The 24,553-nt window shown below is 40.4% G+C and overlaps 1 protein-coding gene and 1 long non-coding RNA gene across 3 annotated transcripts in view; both read left to right on the top strand.

The window, feature by feature from the left end:
* LOC124377359 (NACHT, LRR and PYD domains-containing protein 12-like) overlaps positions 1 to 24,553 on the top strand; it is an 839,056-nt gene that overhangs the window by 524,236 nt on the left and 290,267 nt on the right. The window lies entirely within an intron of this gene.
* LOC124376866 lies at positions 729 to 2,998 on the top strand. Of its 2 annotated transcripts, XR_006923932.1 has the most exons (6): positions 729 to 923; positions 1,006 to 1,078; positions 1,200 to 2,098; positions 2,181 to 2,251; positions 2,399 to 2,559; positions 2,725 to 2,998. It is a non-coding gene; the product is annotated as an uncharacterized LOC124376866 (long non-coding RNA). The 2 variants fall into 2 exon arrangements; XR_006923931.1 differs by having other exon boundaries at positions 1,200 to 2,251.

The following is a 24,553-nucleotide window of genomic DNA, read 5'->3' on the forward strand; positions in this document are numbered from 1 at the left end:
GTGTGCTTATTTAGTAGGGCTGGACGATTTGACCTAAAATCAAAACCTCGGTTAATTTAACATTTGGCATCGATTACGATTAATGAACGATTCACATTTGACGCGTCATGCAAAATGTGCGGTAAAAACTCAATCGGGCATCTTTTTTCAATGCGTGCACTTTTAATCTTTGTACAGCGCTTTGTGAATGTGTTAGCATTTAGCCTAGCCCTATTCATTCCTTTGGCTCCAAACACAAGTTTTATTTTGGGCAACCATACTTACTCGTGTAACTACTCATGTAACAGTCTTTAAATAGGGAAAACATGAAAGTGTTTGGTGGCTTCTAAATTCATCCCTGTTTGGATCCTAAGGAATGAATGGGGCTAGGCTAAATGCTAACACATTCGCGACACACTGTACAAAGATGAAGTGCACACATTGATAAAAGATAGGTATGTATTAATTCGTCTAAGTTGAGGTAAGAACATAGTAAAATATTGTAAAACTGTGGTGTTTTCCTTTAAGTGGAGTAAAAACCGAAATTAACCTACATGATAAAATAAGGTCGGTTAGAGTTTCTGAATTTCAGTTTCGATTACTTTTCAATTAATCGTCTAGCCCTATTATTTAGTTGAATATGTTGTGGTTGGGAACAAAGTACATGTCTTTATGCATCATACTTGTGTAGACTGTGTTTGCCCTTACATTACCTTTTTATTTTGTGTCCGTGTTTTGCTTGCAGAAATAATGTACCATATTGTGAGCTTTGTGGAAACTGAAGTTTCCACAAGAAGTTGAGGTTGTGCCTGCAATCTGGGTAAAGGACGAAGTGTGTTTATGGCCTCCATACAAGGGTGAAGGAGTTCAGAGAGCCACAAGGAATTTGGAGCAACCACAGGAGTCTTGGGCGGCATATAAAGTTAGAATTCTATATACTGCAAGTATGTATAAATCCTTTTTGTATACAATACATTTAATTTTAAAGGTTTACCGGCAAACAACATACTGATTTTTCTATCATAGATAATTACAGTGCAGCAGGTCGGAAGCTGCCTCTTGCAGAGCAACAAACGGATCTGCAGTCAGAGAAAGTGAAGTAAGCTTGTGTAATTATGTAATTCTTTAAAACAGACGTGCAACATGTCTTGTGTCACTGCAGTTGTAGAAAGGACCATGTTTCTTTAGATGTATTACTCATTTTCTTTTCTTCTCTGTAGATGAAACCGGCGTCTATTGGACGACTACGATACAGATGAGGAGACCATTGCACCGAAAAAGAATTTGCCGCAAGCCCCATACATACAACCACTATCACAAAGAGCTTGCTCCGCTTTAGATGAGGTTCAACCAAGTCCTCTACAACACAGACCCCAAAAGGTCCCCATCTGTGACACAGGTTCCAGGGACCTCAAAACAGGCTTTGATGGAAAGAAGCCCTACCTCTCAGTGGCAGAACTTTGAAAGTGCTCTAGGAAAGTCGTTACGGCAAGCAATAGACCTACCTGCACAGTCACCAGCTTAGACTCTTTTCCATACTGCCCATCAGATGGGTCCAGAAGCAGAAAATTATAGTCATATGTCGTGGCAAAGAGGATCAACGCTACAATTTCCAGAGGAGCCAACACAACCTCTGTGGCATCGTGAAACACCCAGAAGAAGCTATTCAATAGATGATCCATTCAAAAAAATTTAAGTTCTATTTAATTCACACACAAAGGGCGGTGTACCAGACAGTGCTTATCCTAGTCCCAGAATAAAATGCATGTTTCAGACGCTTCAATTTAAAACGCCTTGTACTGACATCTTAACATGCATCAGTGCCATTGTTTTGTCTCAAGATTTTTTTTTTTGTCTCTCCCACAACAGTTTTGTTTTTGCAAGGTTTGTTTGTAGAAATGTTTTATTTTATTTATTTTTTTAAATGTTCTTATATAACTAGGGCCTAGTCCTGGATTAATCTAAACCCTGTCTGGGAAACCGTGTCTCAATGTTTGTTTAAGGCTTATGTCATAGCAGGGATGAAGTGATAACCTTACAATTTCTGTTTAATGTTTCAGCACTTCTTCATGATGTGTTAACCAAGCTTGAAGTCGTTATGGAGCAGCAAAGAAACATTGTAAGGATGATTCAAGACCTGAAATCCAACAATGTAAGGGAGATCACAGAGGAAAATGAACTAAGTCCCACTCTTTTTCCAGTGGAAGATTTAAGGTCCCTAACTTCCCTTGAAAGTAATCTTCGATCCAGTCCTGAAACAAGACGGAAAGTGGTAGGTAACCGTAAAAGTTATGCACTGTAGTCTGCTGTTATCACTTACAAACCTGGTTCTAATTCCTGTTGTAGTGTGTGATCAACGCCATACAATCTAAAAGAAATCACAAGTGTTCAAACACTAAAGCATGTTTTAACATTTCAGGTAATTGAACTTGGCTTGCTTGGTGGGGTGGATGCTAAGGACAAAATTTGGCGTATAATGAAACAGACAATAAAAAAATGACTTTGCAAAAACGATGAACTGGAAAGGCGCAAATGGAAAAACACCATTCCAAGGTCTTGAACTGAAAAACGTTGTGATTGGTAAGTGGTTTTATGATATGTCGTCTTGCAGCTTTTGTTTTTATGACTTTCACATGGAGGAATGTTAAGAATCTTTGTGTCATGTAATCTAAATACATAAAACATAGGGGCAGAAAGCAATAATGTAAATGTATTTAACCTTGTGTCTGTATGCTTCTATTTTAGAGGCTGTGAGACGAAACCCTGCATGCTCTCAGACAACAGAGCTAGAAGTCGAAAAGGTTATTAGGCGGTAGTTTTATCTGGCTGGTGATCTGGAGGGTGGCAGGAAAAAAAGAACACCATTGCAAAGATTTTAATCAAACCATTGCCTTACCCCTTTTCTGTTAACAACCAGCTTTTGTTTGCCTAATTGTTAGTATCCTTTTATTCTGTTGCTTTTATTCACTTACTTGATTTGCACATGTATATTTCATTTGTATTTAATTTGTCTCTTAAAACCAGCATAACTTCATTTATGCACAACATTTTACTTGTTTATTCATTTACTTTATTTGCACATTAGTAGATTTACTTTATTTAATTTGTCTTCAACAAATGAATGCTGGTTGTAGGTTTATTTTACTTCATTTATGCACAACTTTTACATTAGTTTTAAATTGCACTACTGGTTTGTTTGTTTGTTTGTTTGTGTGACTATTTGGCTTTGCTTAATTTCCATTTTATTTGTGGCTGTTGTTTTAAGTCTTATTCATATTTACTCTACACTTTGTACATTTATTTATTTTTTAACCAGCATTCATTTGGGTTATTTTACACCATTTATGCACAAGTTAATTTTGTTTAAAATTTGCACTATTGTTTTCTTTAGTTTTAATTTTGTTTTCACACTTCTTTTGTCATTTTCATATTTGCCTTTCACAGTATTAAAATGTTTTTGGTCTTTCATAACTAGCTTTTGTTTAGTTTCTTTTAATTTATGCACAACACTTACATTTGTTTTTAATCGCACTATTGGTTTAATTTTGTTTATAATGTAGTTTTTCTTTGCTGTGTTATTCTTGTATTTTGTTTTGATTGCTTTGGTATAATTTTTTATTACCATGTTTTTTTTTTAAACAATAATTACAATAAACACGTTAATTTGCATTTGTGTGGTTGTGCTTTTTGAATATACACATTTTACATAGTTAAATCATTTTGGTACAGTTATGGCTTTTTTTTGTGGGCTTCTGGATAAGTTGTGGGTGGGTTCTGGGGTAAATCTGGTCAATTTGGAAATTCTGGCTTTGTAGCGGGACAGCTGTGGCTGATTTCTGGAGGTGTGAATGGGTTGTGGCTGAGTTATGGTCTGCTTTTGGCTAAAGTCTGGATTACTTCAGGCATGCAGCTTTAGAGCCAATTAAGGACCGTAAGCCGTGGTGGTATGTGAGCCAAAAGAACAGCCTGAACTCAGCCCTTTCTGGCCCAGAAAAAATTTGCTATCTGGGTCTGGGCCATGTGATCTCAGAAGGCCAAAGTAAGATAAAGGTTTTCAAGACCTCAGACTGTGAAACAGATGCAGAGTTTCTTGGGACTGATGAACTCCTGTCGAGCATTGATCCTTGACTGCGCACAGCATAATAAAGTTTTGCGTAGTGCTATTGATCATAAAGCTCCATCATCACATCTCATTCTGTGGACTCATGAAATGACTGACAGTTTTGCTGCCCTCAAGAAGGCTCTACAGTCTGCTCCAGCTCTCGGTCTTCCGAATAATGCTAAGCCTTTTCACCTTTATGTGCAAAAACGTGGTGGTACGGCTGCGGGGATCCTAGTCCAGGAACACGGTGACAGATATCGCCCTGTTGCGTATCTTTCCAAATCATTAGACAACAAGCCCTGGAAGAGGGGGATTGTCTATATGTAGATGGTTCATGTTTAAAACCTTCTGATGATGTGTATTTATGTGGATATGCGGTTGTAAGATTACCTGATGAAATAGTTGAAGCTAAATCATTACCATACACATCTGCACACAGCTGCAGAGTTGGTGGCACTTACAAGAGCATGTCAGTTGTCTGAAGGTAAAGTAGTGACTATATACACTGATTCTAAGTATGCTTATGGTGTTGTGCATGATTTTGCTGAAACATGGAAGCAAAGAGACTTTAAAACAGCTGATGGAAAGCCCATAGCACATTTTAATCTCCTAGGCGACCTTTTAAAAGCTGTTCAACTCCCTGCCAAAGTGGCCATAGTGAAGGTTAAAGGACATGCCGTAGGTGATTCAGAGGTAATTCAGGGAAACACGTTAGCGGATAAAGTAGCTAAGGAAGCAGCAAAACAACCAATAGATTTGGACACAATACATACAAATCCTGAGATCTCGATGATGTCACATATCTCCAATATACCAGACATTGACCTAAAAATACTTCAGAGTCAGCCTACTGAGGAGGACATCAAGTATTGGGCTTCCAAACAATGTAAATCAGATTCTGCTGGTATCAGGAGATGTACATGGCAAAATTGCTCTGCCTAAACTAGCTTTAATAGTGTTGGTGAAGCATTACCATGGGATGTCACACATTAGCATAGCTAAAGTCATACAGGCTATAAACGCATTATACTGTATTGCTGATGTGGCTAAAACAACCAAGCTAGTGTTGGATTCATGTTTGACTTGTGCCAAAACTAACATACATCGACCTGTACAACATACTGCGCTTACTTTTCCTGAAGCCCCTTTCCAACACCTACAGATACCTACAGATTTTATTACTCTGTGACCATTTGTATTGGAATCGTCAGATGTCGTGGAAGAACACTCAATATCTGGTACCTGGGAAGATTAAGTTTTTGTTCCCTGTTTAAATATATTGATTGGAGTATTTATTGAGATCTCTTAGTTTCTTCCTTGATTAATTTGCTGTTTTTGTGATTTGATTTGAACCCTGATTGTTTTTGTTTTCATTCTTTTCCCTTTTGTGTTTGTTCTTTATTTGAACTCCTTGTTGAGCCATTGTGACTAGGTTCATGAGCTTGTGGTTCCAACCTAGTGGAGCTCCTGCCTCTTTGAACCTTTGTGGCCAGTAAATGGTCCAGATTTGTCATTCATGGTTTGAACTTGATCCAATGCAAATTGTTTAACTGTATGTGTGTTCTGATTAATTGTTTTTATACTCTTGTTTGTTTTTTGTTTATTTCAGGAGCTGAAGGCCTCCAGTGAGCGAAGCTAGCTGTTTTGACCTTTGTGGTGGTGGTGCTTCTCTCAGTGTTTTTGCTGTGTCCATTGCATCCCTCTCACTTAGTGTGTGTGTGTGGGTGTTTGTGCGGAGCATACTTGGGTGAGTTGGGTGTCTTAAGATACTCACTGTGCAGCTATCCACTCTACTGGTAAGCCTCAGCCTGAAAGTATTTTATTTCTTTTCTCATTTCTGCCTGGTCAACAGTTCTTTTATATTTTAGCTAATTATTCTTATGGAGAAATAAAAGCATTTTTGTATTTATATTCACGTCTCCTGTGTTTAGTGGAAACAAACCTGTGTGCTTTATTTTGAGTCTAAATTTCCCCGTTTATAGAAACGGGGTGGTGTAGTCTGCTTTCCGTTCTAGTTGTATACTATTGACTTTTACCAACCACAGCCCAGCCACACCTGGAAACATTGCTTGCCTTTATGCTGCAAAGCTGGTGTTCCCTGCTCACTGCTGCATGTTGGTCCAGACTAGCTTAAAAACTGTATCTGGATCAGGGTGACCCAGTCCAATGTTGCTTTGAAAAAACGGCATAAAAGTAAGACAGATTACCTGATCTTGAAAAGGAAAAAATGGGATTTCCAAATCCGGATCATTTTGATCCAGATTAAACTTTTTGAACAACTGGCCCAAGCTGAAAAACATCTTATCATTAAAAAGGTCAATTTGGTCTTTTCTGTAACTACCTGTGATCTGCTCAAATCAGTGTCTGTTGGGCTGATTGTATTCTATAAAACTAATGAAGTGAGTCAATTGTAGATCTTTTCACACAGCCATTCCTGCTTGCTATGGGTACAAAGAAGAACAGCATTCATGGATACTACTTCATTCTTGAGAAGAAAGCCATATCATGCAAGTCAGTGAGTGGTCTTGGTGCTTTTGATAAACTTTTCAAGGCTCACTTTGTGTTTGGTGAATCTTACAGCAAAGTCCTGCATAACATCTACACATTTGTACACACAGCAGTTTTTCAGATTGACATTGGCAAGGTCAAAGAGAGTCCAAGAGTAGCTGAACTCAGAGCGAGATTCCTCTAGTAGTTTTGGTTGCATAGGAAAATGATTAGTTTTATTCGTTTTTGTTGTGTGGAAGCACAAATGTTCTTGTTCGACATCTAAAGTTAATTCATGGGCTTTTGCCTGGAAAATCACTTTGACTGAAATGTGCTCAAGCAGATTGCTCATTAGAATTTGGGACTTTTAAAGAATTGATCACATCGCAGCTGAAAACTGTTTGTTTTGATGAGCATCTATTTGCCTACAGAATTGAACACAGATCCAGTGCATCTCTGAAAGTGTTTAGTGTAACTGAACTTACTTATTACACACCTTTTGATGTGCAGATGCCCTATGGGTCTGATCATTGTTTTTGCTTTGTTGTACTCTACTGTCATTTAATTCAGATTTAGTCTGTGAAGTTGTTTGTTTTGTCCATTCTGTGCAACCAAACTTAAATCTAAATCAACTGTTTACACATCTGCCATGTTTTAATGTAGACACTTTGCCCATTTTCAAAAAAATAAAAAAGAATAATTACATCTGTGTGAAGACTGGATTTAATCCTGCACATTGACACCATAGAACTATATGTACACATGACATGTGCACTAAAAGAGTACTTTCTGGATATCACTTGTAGAGTAATCCACAGGAAAAACAACAGCAGAGGTGTTAAATAACCCTTAGTGTAAAACTTTTAGAACAATAGTCAGTGTTACAATCTACACTCTCAGTGTCATTTTCTACCACTACAGGGTGTCGTTTTAACACTATCAATTCAACACTACATAGAGTGTCATTTTAACTCTGGATATATTGGGACCATATATGATCTTTAGTCGTGTGGTCCCCTGGTGGTCTAGTGGTCTAAGATGCAGCGCTCTCACCGCTGCGACCCGGGTTCGATTCGGTCAGGAACCATCCCCAGCCACTTTCAGTGCCGGTCCCAAGCCCGGATAAATTGGGGAGGGTTGCGTTAGGAAGGGCATCCAGCGTAAAACATGTGCCAAATCAAGCATGCGGAGGATCCGCTGTGGCGACCCCTAACGGGAGAAGCCGAAAGAAAGTTTTATATGATCTTTAGTCGTGTTCAAATCAACAGTAAGTGTTAAATTCACACTGCTGATTTTACTGTGTAGGGTTTCTGGGCTCTCTGGCTAATTTGTGCTCTGGACCCCCAGATATCTGATCTTTTACCCATGTAACAACAATCATTATCAATAAGCATAACACTTATTGTGTCTTCAGTAAGAGACAATAAAGAACTCAATTTAAACAGTTTATTAAATGAACTGAAACTGTGCATACTGTATACAGTAAAGCAATAAACACTATCGTACAGATCACTAAAACCCTGTCTGGATTATTATTATCTGAGTGATAATAAGATCATAAGAGTGAGTAATAAGTTAACAGCAGCTCCAGACAGAAATGTGGATATTGGTTTAAACAGCGACAGAATCATTCCTGTAATATACAATACAACATACAAACAGATAGATAGATAGATAGATAGATAGATAGATAGATAGATAGATAAATAGATAGATAGATAGATAATATTCATTATATCAAACTTTTATACAGTTTAAGTGTAATTCTAATAAAATGTTAAATATACTGTAATAAAAAACTGAACTTCTGTGATTTTTGTAATAATAAAATGCTACCATCTAGTGGACATTGCAGTAGCATTGATGTGCACATTATATTTGAAAAAAAAAAAATATATATATATATATATATATATATATACCAGAGGTCAGAGTAAATTAATAGCAGTTATACCAGAGGTCAGAGCTAATTAATAATAGTTATACCAGAGGTCAGAGTAAATTAATAGCAGTTATACCAGAGGTCAGAGTAAATTAATAACAGTTATACCAGAGGTCAGAGTAAATTAATAATAGCAGTTATACCAGAGGTCAGAGTAAATTAATAACAGTTATACCAGAGGTCAGTGTAAATTAATAGCAGTTATACCAGAAATCAGAGTAAATTAATAGCAGTTATACCAGAGATCAGAGTAAATTAATAACAGTTATACCAGAGGTCAGTGTAAATTAATAATAGCAGTTATACCAGAGGTCAAAGTAAATTAATAATAGCAGTTATACCAGAGATTAGAGTAAATTAATAACAGTTATACCAGAGGTCAGAGTAAATTAATAGCAGTTATACCAGAGGTCAGAGCTAATTAATAATAGCAGTTATACCAGAGGTCAGAGTAAATTAATAACAGTTATACCAGAGGTCAGAGTAAATTAATAATAGCAGTTATACCAGAGGTCAGAGTAAATTAATAATAGCAGTTATACCAGAGGTCAGAGTAAATTAATAACAGTTATACCAGAGGTCAGAGTAAATTAATAGCAGTTATACCAGAGGTCAGAGTAAATTAATAATAGCAGTTATACCAGAGGTCAGAGTAAATTAATAACAGTTATACCAGAGGTCAGAGTAAATTAATAGCAGTTATACCAGAGGTCAGAGTAAATTAATAACAGTTATACCAGAGGTCAGAGTAAATTAATAACAGTTATACCAGAGGTCAGAGTAAATTAATAACAGTTATACCAGAGGTCAGAGTAAATTAGCAGTTATACCAGAGGTCAGAGTAAATTAATAACAGTTATACTAGAAGTCACTGTAAATTAATCGCAGTTATACCAGAGGTCAGAGCTAATTAATAATAGCAGTTATACCAGAGGTCAGAGTAAATTAATAAGAGTTATACCAGAGGTCAGAGTAAATTAATAATAGCAGTTTTACCAGAGGTCAGAGTAAATTAATAACAGTTATACCAGAGGTCAGAGTAAATTAATAACAGTTATACCAGAGGTCAAGGTAAAGTTAAAGTCATGGCAGTTATACCAGAGGTCAGAGTAAAGTACTAGCAGTTATACCAGATATCAGAGCAAAGACAGACAGGGGGCAGGGCAGGTGATGTCACATGGCGTAATCACATGACCCAGCGTCCAACTCGCCTCGCCGTGCCGAGTGTTTAGACAGGTCACACGCCCGTGTCTCCGGAGTTTTGTCGTTTCGTGTTTTTTTGTGCATTCACGTCCACCTGACGTCATGTGACGTCACGCGGCGTAGATATGGCACTCCGCCGGATATTACCCAGACCGTGCCGAGCGGTTTGATGTGTCACACGTCCGGGTCCAAACGAGTTTAGGGACACGCTAAGCTAATAGGTTTGCTCGGTGGGCGTGGCCTGTGACGTCACGTGACGTCTTCGATTCAGCCGGGGTTCAACTTCCCCCACTGTGCCGAGTACTTTGACATATCACACGCCCATTTCTGAGCATGTTCTTTTTTGTGCTTATTTGGAATAATGCTGGGGGCGTGGCTTAACGTGACGTCACGTGACGTCATTATATTACCCACAGTCCAACTCCCTATGCTACGCTGAGTCCGTCGATATGTCACAAGTCCCCCTTCATGTATTTTGATGACCGCGCCCATTTTGATACCCATAATGCCCTTCTGCACAAGAAGGATAATGACATCTCCCATGATGCAATTCACCCCAAAGGGCTGTTTGCTTTGATATATGACAAAGTGTCTGGCGTGAGAGACAAAGTCCAAATCCGTGACGGCGTGGCAGAACCAGGGCGTCGGCTTGCACCGTTCCAGGCCGTCAGATGGCTTTTTGCAGGCGTTCTGGAGGTTCAACTTTTTAGGTTCTTAATTGATGTGTCGTCGGGATATTGGGGGACGGTAGCGATCGAAGGGGGCCAAGCACTCGAAACGCCTATGTGCGTCTGGAGGTTTGAGCCAGAGAAAGGAAGCTGATTCATGGGCTTTTCTTTCTCTTTCCCTGCACCCTCCCCCCTCTGGTTCTGTTGCTTTGTTGGGGAATTTCAAACTACTATGGAGATTCCCCTGGAGCTCATAGCAGCCACGGTGCTCTCTTCTGGGCATGGGATGTTGGATATTGTGGGAGAGGATCCCATGCACCTAAATGAACACCGTGGCTGCTCTGAGCTCCAGAGGATGAGTCTTTGTAATGTTTTATCAGCCTGCAGAGATGAAGGCCAAATCCTTTACAAGGTGACAGAACCAGGGCGTTTGTGTGCACTAAGCCACGTCAGATTATGGTTTTATAAGGAGTCAGTGCTCATGGTTCAGGGTCCAGAGACATGTCTTGTGTCACTGTGGTGAAATCAGAACCGCTAGGTAAATTTCATTTGGTTTGACATGATGTTTCTGCTTCCTTAACTTTCATTCTAACCAATGTATTATTCTTTGTGCTAGTGGTGGCATGGAGTCCTGCTGAAATCATGACTCTCCATCTTCACAGTCCATGAGAGTTAAGTTTCTACTGAAGTATCAGATGTCTGTACACTTATAAACAGCTCTGCTCTCTGCCTGCTCTCACATTTATTCTTTTTTTTCTGAATCTGGAGGATGAGAATTCACTGGAATAACAGAAGAAAATGGCACCATAAGGATCGGAAAGCATGATCTTTCACCTACTGATATCAGAACCTATGCTAGCAACCAAAACTTCTTGAAAGGGGGTTTCACAGGGATATATACCGATAGATTAGTATAAGACGTGTGCCGGTATTCGGTAATGCAGTAAATCGCAGTAATGAATATGCACAGTATTGTTATCGCAGACATTTCAAAATAGCGTGAATAATTGTAGATCCAAATGTAGAAGTTTAGAACGTGTCTTAGCTGCTTTTTCATGCTAGTACACTGCGTGTGTGCTGTGTAAAAGAGACATGCGCACTCTGACGTAAACAGTCTCCACGTGGAGGAGAAGCATGGCGTAAGGTGGAACACTGACGATAATTTATGCCCCTTCTAAAAGGCTAAAGTCAAAGGTTTGAAAATATTTTGGGTAGCGGAAAATGCTGAGGGACTGCTGGTGGAAGACAATTTCCCTTTGTGTGAAACATGTGGTAGGGAAAGTAGCAGCCAAACACCAGAACACGTCCAACATGTTCTCTCATCTTCCAGAACCATCCAGTGCGATTCAGGAAGATAAATGTAATTTAACTTCTTATTTCCGTGTCGTACACCATATAAAAACATTTTTCCACAGAATTGAATACCGTGATAAAACCTTACGGTATTATGCACTGTAGTGCAGCAGATCCAGGACATCACCATCCGACGTCGCACGTGCCGAACAATGTGCAGCGGCTTGTCCGAGCTTCAGAGTCCCTGAAATTTGTATAATGTTCCTTAGATAAAATCCCCCTGAAAAACAGAAGAACCAGAGGCTCACCATGCAACATCTCAAGACCAAAAGAGCACAGAGGCTCTGCTGAGCTCCAGAGCATGAGTCCCTTAAAACTTTTTTTCATGCTCCAGAGATCCAATCCACTTTCCCCTACAGGGTGGAAGAACCAGGACGTTCTCTTACACTAAGGCATTTTGGCAATGTCTTTGGCAGCGCAGTTTGCAGGCGCTCTGGAGGTCCTGCTTTTGAATCGTTTCGCAGTGATATTTATGTAGCACAAGCAATGAAAACGATGACAAGCATCACGAGGTTCTCCTTCTTTCTCCTCTTTTCTTTCTCTTTCCATGCACACTCACACACAAATAGATTAGAACGCAACACACATTTAGATTAGATGAGAATAAAAGGGCACGTTTTTATAGTATCTTATATTTGTATAGCACCAGCACACCTACAAACCATGCTGAACCTGCTGAAATCATGACTCTAAATCTTCACCGTCCATTACAGTTAAGTTTCTACTGAAGTATCAGATCTCTGTACACTTATATACAGCTCTGCTCTCTGGCTGCTCTTACATTTATTCTTTTCTTTTCTGGATGTGGCAGAATGTGTATTCTGCTGAAATCCAATGAGAAAAAAACAGCAATAAGGCTTGGAGGAATTGATCCTTTAAACAAATAAAGCAGGACCTATGCTCCAAACCAAAACTTCTTGCAAAGGAGGTACAGTATCACACCAGAGGCCATAAATAGAAACTGAATGAAGTTGCTGTCAAAACGAATGTAAATGACATGATTTCACCACAGTGACACAAGACATGTCTGACTCACGGATCATGTTGATAGACTGTAGGAAGAACCAGCCCCAGAATCCCCATTATACTGTGTGACTCCACTTTTGACTTTCCATTGTGTAATCCCATACTTCAGCTTCTGCTAATAATAATAAAAATAATAATAATAATAATAATAATAATAATAAAACCAATAATAATTGATATATCAGTTATACCATGGGTCAGAGTAAAGTAGTAGCAGTTATACCAGAGATCAGTGTAAATTAATAATAGCAGTTATACCAGAGGTCAGAGTAAATTAATAACAGTTATACCAGAGGTCAGAGTAAATTAATAACAGTTATACCAGAGGTCAGAGTAAATTATTAATAGCAGTTATACCAGAGGTCAGAGTAAATTAATAATAGCAGTTATACCAGAGGTCAGTGAAAATTAATAGCAGTTATACCAGAGGTCAGAGTAAATTAATAACAGTTATACCAGAGGTCAGAGTAAATTATTAATAGCAGTTATACCAGAGGTCAGAGTAAATTATTAATAGCAGTTATACCAGAGGTCAGAGTAAATTATTAATAGCAGTTATACCAGAGGTCAGAGTAAATTAATAACAGTTATACAAGAGGTCAGAGTAAATTATTAATAGCAGTTATACCAGAGGTCAGAGTAAATTATTAATAGCAGTTATACCAGAGGTCAGAGTAAATTAATAGCAGTCATACCAGAGGTCAGAGTAAATTATTTATAGCAGTTATACCAGAGGTCAGAGTAAATTATTAATAGCAGTTATACCAGAGGTCAGAGTAAATTAATAACAGTTATACCAGAGGTCAGAGTAAATTAATACCAGTTATACCAGAGGTCAGAGTAAATTATTAACAGCAGTTATACCAGAGGTCAGAGTAAATTAATAACAGTTATACCAGAGGTCAGAGTAAATTATTAATAACAGTTATACCAGAGGTCAGAGTAAATTAATAACAGTTATACCAAAGGTCAGAGTAAATTAATAACAGTTATACCAGAGGTCAGAGTAAATTAATAATAGCAGTTATACCAGAGGTCAGAGTAAATTATTAATAGCAGTTATACCAGAGATCAGAGAAAATTATTAATAGCAGTTATACCAAAGGTCGGAGTAAATTAATAACAGTTTTACCAGAGGTCAGAGTAAATTATTAATAGCAGTTATACCAGAGGTCAGAGTAAAATATTAATAGCAGTTATACCAGAGGTCAGAGTAAAATAATAACAGTTATACCAGAAGTCAGAGTAAATTAATAACAGTTTTACCAGAGATCAGAGAAAAGTATTAATAGCAGTTATACCAGAGGTCGGAGAAAATTAATAACAGTTATACCAGAGGTCAGAGTAAATTAATAACAGTTATACCGGAGATCAGATATAATTAATAATAGCAGTTATACCAGAGATCAGATAAAATTAGAAATAGCAGTTATACCAGAGATCAGAAAAAAATTATTAATAGCAGTTATACCAGAGGTCAGAGTAAATTAATAATAGCAGGTATACCAGAGATCAGAGTAAATTAATAACAGTTATACCAGAGGTCAGAGTAAATTAATAGCAGTTATACCAGAGGTCAGAGTGAATTAATAACAGTTATACCAGAGATCAGAGTAAAGACAGACAGCGGGCGGGGCAGGTGATGTCACATGGCGTAATCACATGACCCAGCGTCCAACTCGCCTCGCCGTGCCGAGTGTTTAGACAGGTCACACGCCCGTGTCTCTCGAGTTTTATCGTTTTGTGTTTTTTTGTGCGTTCACGTCCACCTGACGTCATGTGACGTCACGCAGCGTAGATATGGAACTCCGCCGGATATTACCCAGACCGTGCCGAGCGGTTTGATGTGTCACACGTCCGGGTCCAAACGAGTTTAGGGACACGGTAAGCTAATAGGTTTGCTCGGTGGGCGTGGCCTGTGACGTCACATGACGTCTTCGATTCAGCCGGGGTTCAACTCCCCCCACTGTGCCAAATAATTTGACATATCACACGCCCATTTCTGAGCATGTTTTTTTTCGTGCTTATTTGGACTAATGTTGGGGGCGTGGCCTGACGTGACGTCACGTGATGTCATTATATTACCCACCGTCCAACTCCCTATGCTACGCTGAGTCCGTGGATATGTCACATGCCCCCCTTCATGTATTTTGATGACCGCGCCCACTTTGATACCCATAATGCCCTTCTGCACAAGAAGGGTAATGCCGTCTCCCATGATGCAATTCACCCCAAAGGGGTGTTTGCTTTGATATATGACAAAGTGTCTGGCGTGAGAGACAAAGTCCAAATCCGTGACGGCGTGGCAGAACCAGGGCGTCGGCTTGCACCGTTCCAGGCCGTCAGATGGCTTTTTGCAGGCGTTCTGGAGGTTCAACTTTTTAGGTTCTTAATTGATGTGTCGTCGGGATATTGGGGGACGGTAGCAATCGAAGGGGGCCAAGCACTCGAAACGCCTATGTGCGTCTGGAGGGTTTAGCCAGAGAAAGGAAGCTGATTCATGGGCTTTTCTTTCTCTTTCCCTGCACCCTCCCCCTCTGGTTCTGTTGCCTTGTTGAGGAATTTTAAACTCCTATGGAGATTCCCCTGGAGCTCATAGCAGCCACGGTGCTCTCTTCTGGGCATGGGATGTTGGATATTGTGGGAGAGGATCCCATGCACCTAAATGAACACCGTGGCTGCTCTGAGCTCCAGAGGATGAGTCTTTGTAATGTTTTATCAGCCTGCAGAGATGAAGGCCAAATTCTTTACAAGGTGACAGAACCAGGGCGTTTGTGTGCACTAAGCCACGTTGCCTGGCTTTTGGCACAATAGATTAGAACAGTACACATATATTATTCGCGCTGGGCGGCAGAACCCGAGGCAGAACCAGTGCACTGACTGGCTTTTGATTGCCATTCTCTACCTTTCTCTTTTCCTGTTTTTGCTTATCTCTCTTCCTAATCCCTTCTTTCCCTTACCCTGTTTTTTTCTCCTTTCTCCTGCTTCTACCTTATTCCCTTAACGTTTTTTTGCTAACCTTTCCTCCTACTCCCTTCTTTCCCTTACCCTATTTTTGCTTACCTCTCCTCCTACTCACTTCTTTCCCTTACCCTAATTTTGCTCATCTCTCCTCCTACTCCCTTCTTTCCTTACCCTATTTTTGCTTATCTCCTCCTACTCCCTTCTTTCCCTTACACTATTTTTGCTTATCTCTTTTCCTACTCACTTCTTTCCCTTACCCTAATTTTGCTCATCTCTCCTCCTACTCCCTTCTTTCCCTTACCCTATTTTTGCTTACCTCTCCTCCTACTCCCTTCTTTCACTTACCCTATTTTTGCTTATCTCTCCTCCTACTCCCTTTTTTCTCTTACCCTATTTTTGCTTATCTCTCTTCCTACTCACTTCTTTCCCTTACACTAATTTTGCTTATCTCTCCTCCTACTCCCTTCTTTCCCTTACCCTATTTTTACTTACCTCTCCTCATACTCCTTTGTCGAGAAAAATATTTCAATCAACCATATCTAGTGTGTGTTATAATCAAACTAATATTATCAAACTAAATTAACCTAATTAACTTAATAAGCAATATAGAACTTATTAGATGAAGTTTGACAAAACACTATTTGATCTATATGTTAATCAAACCTTTATGTACATCAAGTATTAATAATAATAATAAGGTTTTACATGTGTGAGTAGGCTAGAAACTGACTGAATGTTATGAGTGTATGGAATAGGCAAAAAAGGACAAGAAACAAACTTGAGGGAGATTAAGCATCTTTATTGAAATAGCAGGGTGTATGGGGTTCTGCAGCAGCAGGGGAAATGAAGGAGTAGTTGAATCTAGGCCCAGGTGAAGACACAGAAGCATGGACAGGGGACATAAAAGCGTAGCTTGGTCCAGGGATGGGTGAAGACACAGGAGCACGCTGGTTTGGCGGAACGGGAGAAGCAGGAAAGAACCAGTGGTAGACCAGTGTGAAGGATAGGGAGAAAACTGTGGTGTCGTGTCAGGAAAACAGGAGCAGTCGTGACGACGGCTGAGATCAGGGAAGTCTGTGTACTCCCATCAAGCATTGTAAGACCCCGCGAAATGCGAGGAGGCACGAAGGCATTAGCTGGGATATTTGGGCTAGAGAGCTGTTCTAAAAATGAGTAAACTCAGCAGCAAGAGAGGAGAGCTGAAATTGGCGGTACTGTCTGCGAAGAGCACCCAGGGCCGATGGTCTGGGAGGCAGGCGTGGTGGAGCTGGGGAATGAGACCGAGCTGATCGGCGTGGTGGAGCTGGGGAATGAGACCAACAGAGATAAGATGTTAAAAGGGAATATCATAGTGACGGTTGAGCACAAGTAAAGGATAACACTCAAGAAAATCATATACACTGAGTAACAATCAGTTCAGAATGCACAAGGTAAAATATAACTTAGGCGCTTACAACCATTAATTAATCAAGCATAGTACGTAAACAAACTATAAACAATGTTATAACTCAATCAAATGAAAGTAGAATAGCAGAACAGCATTATAAAAGAATAAAACATAACACTTACCCATTGCAAATGCAGGAGGACAAAATAGGCCGTAAAAGGTTGTTCACACTTGAAAGACTGAAGAATGTATGGTTAAAACCAGAGAAAAGTAAAAGCCTTTATACTCACTCATATTTTTTAATATAAAATTATGGGCCGGAAAATAAGGGAACTGAAAAACACAGGAACTCCAAATATGGTATTGTTGAAAGAATGAACGCCAAGGCCAAAGATAAGGGAATTGACAAGGAAGGCAAAATTCAGAGACATAAGGGAATTATGGACAAAGAAGGTAAGACCGAGACATAAGGGAATTCTTCAAGGTCAAGGAAGTAGAAAAAATAGTAAGACACGGTGGCCACAAGGTATAAATACGAGCGTGAAACAACAGTCAGTGTACTTCTTCACTTTGGCATGCTCTATCATTTGTTGATGTGCTGTTCATTTTGATGTGAAGTACCCAGCTTTTATTGAGCTCATTGAAACCTGCATGGAATAAAGAAGTTTTGCTTTTATTCATCCAGGACTGAGGATCCTTCATTGGCGGTTTGTGTCTATTATATTTGTGTTTTCTAGAATTGGCTGGGCATTATTGGGAATCCTCTGAGCAAAGAATCCACCCTCGATGTGTCGCCTCAGAGACGGGCTCTGAGTTCCGACATATTTATTGGCGTAACGTGGGGCCCTGAAGGTCAGCACAAAGGTCGAAAACCTGAACAGGGGACCGAGCATCCTGTGGGCTGCAGCCGTTGGAAACAAAATTCAGAGAAAAAGGTAAGCAGACACCTGTTATACTCAAAGTCTGTGATTAGTAACTGTATGCCTATGAGGTTGTCGGCCCCGGGGAGGGTATAGACTGCTGGCCTAGGGCCAAAGAACTATCGGGTGGAAAATTAGTGTTGGATGAGTATAAGCAAAAGTAAAGACATAAGTTGTGAGGTGGAGAGTCACTGCGTATAGAGACGCAGGGTGGGACCCACGTGAATAAAGTTGTGAGGTGGAGAGTCACTGCGTATAGAGACGCAGGGTGGGACCCACGTGAAACTACGGCTAATTGTTTGTACCTTAGTCTGTCGGACTTTCCATATGGTCTAATTAGGTTGCAGACTAAGCAGACCGAGAACGTAAACCCAAAAGTGAGATCTTGGTGATTCGGTGCAAGTCCCGATGTGAGAAGGTAACACTTCTCATATAGTCTAAAACAGGAAAGATACCATAGGTCTTTACTAGGGGATCCAGGTTCGTAACCTGGGGTGGAAAGGGTACATTTAAAAGGTCGTGAGTTGTCAGGCTCGGAGAGTCACCGTTACAGTACGGGTGGGACCCGAGGATATTGAGATGAAGTGATGGCCATGTGTACATGTACGGTAAAAGAGAAACGTTGTAACTGCAGTTGTGTAAGTGTTGTTGTCATATTGTTCGTGAAAAGCGTGTTTCTGTAAAACCGGATTTATAGTTGTGTTTTCCATATGTTGATGTTTTGTCTATGAAATTATATGTATGCCTGTGTTTGTATTGTTGCTTGCTGTTTGCTTACGCTGCTTGGGATGATGCTGAGATTGTGAGTATACTCATATTCTTGGACGAGAGACAGAGCAGGAGAAAGAGGGCGCGGGCACGCGCATACAGACACGGAGCGCACGAGGGGGGGTGCGCATGCGCATAGGCGCACGGAGTATAACACACACACACATACACACACATAGTGTTCGCTCGCTGACACACATACACATACATGCATACACTCGGACATACACAGTGAGAATAAACGAATAAATAAGATAGAGGAAAATATAACAAGATAAATGTGGATTTGATGGACATAGAGATAGAGACGAACGGACTTAGAACTCATTTCTGGGACGAAAGAACATATAAAGATAGAAACGGTATAGAGAGGAGGCAGACAGAAAAGCAGATACAAGACAAATTGTGGGCTATTACACGATTACATGGCATAGAGGTGTTGCACCAGATATTCCCAGAGGAAAACTGGTATGAAAAATAAAAAGCATCTGAAACCTCAATTGTTAAGCCCAGTACTGCGCACCCTAGTGGAAGCCCCTACACCTAGTAAAGCCGTGATACACCTGTTTGATTTCATAGCAGACCCACACAATGAAGACGAGGAACCATTGATAGAATTAAATGCAGAAGTACCTGAACAATCTAATTATTGCTCGGGACTGACAGCAACTGTTGTAGTGGAACCTAAAGAGGTGGTGTGGGAAAGAGGGGCAGCTACCTCGATTCTAATCGATAAAATCAACTCATTAAGTGGACAAAGCCGAAAAAATCCAACACGACCTTGTAAGACAGTGAGACGGATAAACGTCCATTTAAAGTGGTCTGCTCAAAACAGAAACCCAGGCCACCGTGAGAGGCACACAGGGCAAGACAAGGGTGTATCATGAGTACGGAAGAATCCCCAATCACACCTGTGGATGTGATAATTATAAGGCATAAAGGGGCTGAAAAGGAGATTAAAAAATACATGAAAAAATGGAAAGATCTGACAGCTGGGGATTTGCAATGGCCTGAAGAGGGAACATTTAATAAAGAAAAGTGTGATGTAATGAAAACCAGAATTAGAAATTGGGAGAAATAAAAAGAAAAGAAAGAAAAGACAAAACGGAAATTAGACATCATTGAATGGTTTGAGCACGAGGGGGAGATGTTAAAAGTGCATAAAGAAAAAACAGAAAAGGTAACAGGAAGTAAGGAGGGAAAAGGGTCAGAAAAGGTTTCAGCCCCACCATTAGAGGAGTATGAGGAACAGAAGAAACCACCACCATATGCTGAAATAAAGAAGCCAAAGGTGATTAGCTTCTACCCAGTACTAGGAAAAGGAGAGTATCACGACATACAACTAGACATAACAGGAGGACGCATCGAAGGAAGGATGGAATTACCAGTTGCAGATAACAAAATAAACAAAGGAAGAGCAAGACAAACAAACAGAGTGTTATTTCAGAATCTTGAAGGAGAAGAGGAGATGATGAAGAAAGCGGCAGTGAAGGGAGATATGATTATGAACATGATTATGATTTAGATATCCCACCTGAAGACTGGGAGAGAGAGCGAGAGGAACTAGAGCCACCTGAGCATGACCAGAATCAAAGACATCGCCAGAAAAAGCAAAAACAAAGGCAAGAAAGGTGTGAAAGCACCCCTAAGGTACAAAAAAGATTAAGCAAAGCCACATCTCTTCCAGATGTTAGAAATAAGAATGAAAGGAAGGAAGATTCAAACTCAGAGGAAGTTAAGGATGAAGAAGATTTTGTCGTCCTGAACCCAGTAAGAGGAAAAGGTGCATGTCCATGGAATTTTGGAGATGACACCAAAATGCCACTGAAAAGTGATCCACTGCAAACAGAGGTGAAAGCTCTGAAAGAAGAAATGACACTTCAAGAAGAAGAGAATACAATAAACAGGCAAGAACTGGCAGAAACCCAAAAGAGGATGGAGAAAATGGAGGAAATTCTAAAAGACACTCGAAGAGAAATGGACCAGACAAAAGAGATCATAACGAAAGTAACAGGTGAAAATCGTCAATTACAGGTGAAGCTATATCAACATGAACATGCCCAACTTGATGCAGAGATACAGAGGGCAGAACAGAAAAGCGCAGAAAGAGTGGAGCAGTGCCGACAGTATATTGATAAACTAGAATCTCAACTATACAGGAATCAACCAAAAACCAATGTAAAGGCTGGAAGAAAAGAAAAGCAGAAAAAAGCAAGAGAAGCCATAATAGACTTTCCACATGAACGAAGGATGACAAGGTCACAAGTACAGAGAAGTGATCACGATGATGAAGAAGAAGACATAGAAGAAGGAGAATGGACAAGTCCCAATTACCAAAAATCTTTACAGATGCCAGTCATTATAAAAGGCGCAGAATCAGTATACACACCATGGTCATTTATGGATCTTACGGGACTAATAAGCCGACTGCCTAACATATGTGAAGGAGCACAAAGATGGATAACACGCTTTGAAGAACAAACCATGGGCCAGATGCTGGCTATGGGAGATATCAAGGCGATCCTGACACAGTCATTGGGAAAAGCTAAAATGATAGAAATATTGGATTAGGCACATCTAGGAGACGTGGGAAAGGATCAGAAGTATGATCGCTGGACGTTTGGAGTAAAGAGAAACGACGTGTGGAATGCACTTCGATCCGCATACCCCACTCAATCTGATCTAACCAAGGTGGAAAACCTGAAAATGGACGAAAAAGAAGGAGCTGCGGCCTTCATTCTTAAATTACAGAAAGCATGGGCTGAAGAGATGGGGTCAGCATGGGATGAGACAACGGCTAACATCACATTGTTCAAAATAATGCTGAAGAGAGCGCTTCCAAGTGAAGTACAAGAAAAACTTGAATCAGTTGTGGGACTTAATGCCCTGCCCTGGGCAGCTTTCCAGGCAAATGTCACACATGCTGTGGAAATGCACAGGAAAAAGAAAGAAGCAAGTAAACAAGCAGCAGAAGATTTAATAACATTGCTGCACAAAGCACAACTCGGAGAGATAGCACGGAGTAAACAAGAAAGTCAAGAAAAACGCAAAGAAGAGAGAAGTTCAGCTAAACAAGCAGCAGTCATGATGATACCAACAAATGCACAGCAGGATCCAGCTGGTCAAACCATACCAGATCAAGGAAATCAGCAACTAATGCCTGTGGGACAACCAATAATGACCTATCCATCGTATCAACAATATCCACCACAAAACAGAGGGTGGGGACAAGGTAGAGGCAGAGGAAGAGGAGGAATGTTTCAACCAAGAAATTATCAACCACCGAGAGGAGGAAGATGCTGGAATTGCCAAGATCCCAATCACATGATGAGAAACTGCCCCTATTCAATAAGACAACAGCAAGGAAACCAGCAACAAAATCAAAGCTGGCAAGACCCCGGAAATTGGGCGGGACCATGGATGGGCCAGAATCAGCAGAATCAACAAACTCAGGCAAGCTTTGGAGGTGGCCCTCCGGGACCACCTCAAGGTAACATGTGAAGATGCCCAGAGAAGCCAGAGGGGGAGCTGGTACAGTGCCCCACCTCACTGTACCCTGCACAAGAACCAACCATAATGGTGGATGTGAGTAATCAGCTCCAGACATCATTTTTGATTGACACAGGAGCAACATTTACAAGCATTGGAAAAGAAGGCTCTAAGCTCCCCTCTCACGCAAAGCAGTAAAGACAGTAGGCTTCTCGGTAAAACTCAAACTTTGCATTTCACAGAGCCACAAGACATAACAGTAGAAGGAATCACAATACAAGCACCATTGTTGTATTCCCCCGATACCCCAGCGAATCTACTAGGCAGAGATGTACTGTGTAAGCTAGGAGCAAAAATCTTCTGTGGGCCTACAGGAGTGTGGGTCGAACTGCCCGAAATCCTAGCTCAACAGTGTGTGATGGTAGAAAGAAAAATAGAACAACAGACACTGGATAAAGTCTATTGGCTGGAACTCGACGTGACATCTTCAGAACTTCACAAGCTGTATGACCACTTGAAAACATGGTTTACAAACATGCGTCCAGACTGTAAGGAAACCAGGAAACCATGGCACTGCACAATAAGGTATGATGAGGGGGGACAAGATGAAGAATATGAGACTTTGTGGGGAGAACATGTAGAAGGAAACCAGTACAGCCTCAAAGCAGAAAACGTGATCATTGGTCCCCAGGGGATAGCTGCAACAGTACAACTACCAGACCACATTGCACAGTGGTATTCAGTTGAGAACTCTGTTCCACATGTCTCCCTGATGATCGGGCAAAATTATAAATCAAAAGACTTAGGGCCAATGGTCAGAGAAGCAAGTCAGATAACTGAATGGATACCAGTGGAAAAAGATATGAGCATGACATCAGACAGGAAATATCTCAGAATAAAATTAACAGCTGAAGACAGTGCGGTAGCTCACACTATTTTGATCAACAGACAGATGCAAGTGAGAACACAAGTAGGGCAGGTAGGACAATGGCAACAGAAGGAAGAACAGGCTGAACTAGAAGAAGAACAGGTACTGAAACAGATTCCGGAAAAGCTATGGACTAAACATCAGACAGATGTAGGGTTAGTTAAGTCATCAGGGTTGGCGAAAATTCAATTAAAACCCAATGTGCAATTACCATACCAGAAACAATACCAACTGTCGCAACAGGCGATAGAGGGGATAAGACCCACCATTGAAGGACTAGTTGAAGCAGGAGTGTTAATCCCAACAGACAGCCCTTGCAACACCCCATCTTTCCGGTCAGAAAACCAAATTCAGACAAGTGGAGATTGGTCCATGATTTAAGACCAATAAATCGTGTGGTGGTAGCAGAAAATCCTGTAGTACCTGATCCACACACACTGTTAACAAACATCCCTGAAGGGACTAAATGGTACACTGTAATTGACTTATGCTCAGCATTCTTTAGTGTGCCTCTGCATCCTGAGTCTCGGTTTCTGTTTGCATTTACATACGGGGGAAAACAATACACCTACACACGTCTGCCACAAGGGTATTGTGAAAGCCCGTCAATTTTTAACCAGGTGTTAGCACGAGATCTGGCAGACCTAGACATTCAAAGCAGTTTGCTTCAATATGTAGACGACCTACTGATTTGTAGTCAAACCAAAGAACAGTGCATGAAAGACTCGTTAAAGATTCTGGAAACCCTAGCTCATAATGGACACAAGGTCAGTAAGGAAAAATTGCAATTCTGCCGACAAAAGGTAGAATATTTGGGTAGAGTGCTCGAAGGCACTACACGAAAGATCTCGCCCTCTCATGTAGAGGCAATTCAGAAGACACCACAACCTCAAACAGTGCAACATATGTTGTCATTCCTGGGTTTAGCAGGTTTTAGCAGACCATGGATTTGTGATTTTGCATTAAAGACACAACCTCTCAGAGACATGATGAAAGCAGCTGATCAGACAAAATCTAGCGCACGCCTAGTCTGGACAGAAGAAGGAAAAAAGGCTTTTGAAACTATCAAAAGTGATCTAAAATCTGCTCCTGCACTAGCCTGTCCAGACTACACAAAACCATTTCACCTCTATGTGTCAGAAAGACGAGGTTTTGCATCAGCCATTTTAGCACAACAGCAACAGAGCATGGGAAAGAAGCCAATTGCATACTATAGTACAGCTCTTGACAATGTGGAAAAGGCATGCCACCTTGTTACAGAGGATTGGCAGCAGCAGCATTCGCCTATCAAAAAGCATCAACAATCACGATGGGTCATCCAGTGACCCTGTACACTT

This window comes from Silurus meridionalis, chromosome 23 (assembly GCF_014805685.1).
Source record: "Silurus meridionalis isolate SWU-2019-XX chromosome 23, ASM1480568v1, whole genome shotgun sequence".
Classification (NCBI taxonomy): Eukaryota; Metazoa; Chordata; class Actinopteri; order Siluriformes; family Siluridae; genus Silurus; species Silurus meridionalis.